Raw genomic sequence first — 2558 nt, forward strand, 5'->3', positions numbered from 1 at the left:
ACGGACGGATGCTTGCCAACCACCGTTGCTCGTTGCCGTTTCACGTTATGTTTTGGCGCGTCGACCTCTGTCTGGCAAGACTGGCTACCCCCCCTCCCCCCCCTACCCCCAAGCAAGCGACCAACACAGGCTATCCCCGCCCCTGTGACTTTTCATGATGGCTGGATCGCGCCAGGAAGAGGGAGCTAGGCCGCAAGATCAGGTCATCTTGCAACCGCTCCGAAGCGCGCAGAACAGACGAGCGACTTTAGATCCGCCCATCCCACCCCCCTTACGAGTGCTCCCCGCTGCGTTTCTTTCACTTCAGCTCGTCTGGCCCTGTCGGCGTCATCAGGAGCTGTCCCCGTACTGCGAGCTATGCAGCGCCCGTGACGCGATCCTTTGTTCAACGTCTAGCGGCCTTACTCGATATGCGCAAGGCCTCCAAGCCTTCTCCCTGCACCCCTCGCCCGCCCGTTCACACGGGCCTCTCGCGCGGCGCCTGCCTCCCCTCTAGTCTTGCTCCGTCTCCATGGCCATGCGAGCTGAGTAGGATCGACATTTTGTCGGTGCCATGTGGGCTCGGGGCCAGTAGGGCGAGGCAGCACCCGAAATCTTCTTGCTGTCAAACATTCAGCACAAGCCCTCGAACAGCTTCTTTGTGAGACAGGATAGGCAGGCTACTGACATCTCCTCCTTCGGTGAGCCCGGTGGCTTTTATGACGCATCCCTGACAACGAACATCAAGCCGCCTTCCGGCTTCCGGAACCGTATAGCACGCTAAGTCGGCTGTGGTCTCACCGAGAGTCTCCGGACTTGAGCGGGCTAGCTAGTCAAGCAAACGACAGAACGAGCAGGCCCACACCTTCATCATCTCTCGAGGTCGCCGTCCTGCGTTCGTGTCGAGTCGTGGTGCCATGCCCAATAACCGCGCTCCAAGGTTCATTGAGAAGAAGCCCTAGGCTAATGTTGCTGGCATCGCGTCAGGCCCCTCTCCCCCAGCCTGCCTCATACACGCCAGCCTACGGTGGCCATTCACTCTCCCTGTTCTTCACCATTTCGCATGCCACACATCAACATCTTACCTGCGTTAGTCTGCACCTAAGTGCCAACGTCCGTCTGCGGGCCAGATCGTCTGCATTAGCTGGTCTTGCTTGCATGCCCTCCGCTGCTTGAGCGGGACCACAGACCTGACTACCCAACGCCAGAACGTCCGCGCCCCCCCCTTCCCTCCTTACGATATCCAAATATACGCCCCTACTCCCCTCCTTTCCCCCTCAAACCACGCATATACTCCATAGTCCGCCGTTACCACTGCAGCCATTGAGCACGGACAAAGCCGAGTAATTGGCTGTCAGTTTGAAGCAAGAAAAAGAGCGCGAACAAGACCGATAATACCTCCGGCAAGGGTACCGCTGTTACACCCGAAGCTGCAACGTTGTCCTAGAGGCTTTGCCCGCGCCGACCCATCCTGCCCAACCCTGCTCTGCCCCTCACCATCCCGCGCGCGCCTTCTTGTACTTTCGGGAGGGGCGTTTAGGAATGCTCAATCACTCTGACCTACCGAACAGCTCTATTCCTCGCAGCCCCTACACCGCCTGATGAAGGGGGTGTCAGCGGAAAGGCTTAGATCTGGAAAGTTGCATGCGCTTCATGTCACCTGTTCATCCGATACCTGTGACTGTGTTAAAGGGTACCTGCCCTCACAGTGTCGGATGGACATGTCTACTACATTTCTCGCCTTGGCACTGGGCTGGTTGAAAGACCACTTTAGAACAACCCTGTCGTCAGTATACGTGTCGTTCTGTTGAGGCAGCAGGGAAGTACTGTCAAGTTGGTAGCCGAGTACAGTTGCGCGCGGGGACGGGACGGTTGGTATGCATGCGTGTTTGATTGTGTGTGTGTGTGTGTATGTGTTTGTTTGTGTGCGCGAGCGTGGACTGGACGCAAACAGACGATGAAGAGCCCCAGGAGCCCCTCCATTGCGCACCCACGCTCGCCACGCGATGAACGGAGATGTTTCAACCCGTTCGCGGATCATGGAGTCCACGTCCAGCGCAGACAAGATCCCAGGCGAAACCCAAAACGGCGTCAAAAAGCATGGGCTATCTTTCTTTCACCCTCTACAAGACGAGTTTGGGTGGGTCCCGTGTGCGAAATTTGGGCAAATTTGACAGAGATCGTACGCTCGCTTTTCCCGAGTTTCTTTGTTCTCGAGATGCCTGGCCTCACCCTCCCACCCCCCAGCTGACCGGAACCGTAGCGTTGGTCGCGTCACCTCTGTTTTAGGTGGGATTTTTTCTCTGTCTGTCTCTCTCTCTCTCTTTCTCGTCGTCTCGCCCCCCTTTTCCACGCCCCTCGCGCTCGCGCGTCCCAGAGTTTCCAGCCAGCCGCCCACCAGGGTGCGCGGCGGCGCACCATCCTGCCGGGTCTTGGGTATTTCGTTTCCCGTCTGGCGGGTTTCTGCCCACCCAGCGCCGGTGCACCCTGTGCCCCTCTCTCGTCTGGTGTCTCCCGAGAAAACCCTCAACGGGTACTCAGACCGAGAGCCGCGACACTTGGTGCGATCTTTGCTTAGC

The sequence above is a fragment of the Verticillium dahliae genome, genomic scaffold (assembly GCF_000150675.1).
Source record: "Verticillium dahliae VdLs.17 supercont1.36 genomic scaffold, whole genome shotgun sequence".
NCBI classification, from domain to species: Eukaryota; Fungi; Ascomycota; class Sordariomycetes; order Glomerellales; family Plectosphaerellaceae; genus Verticillium; species Verticillium dahliae.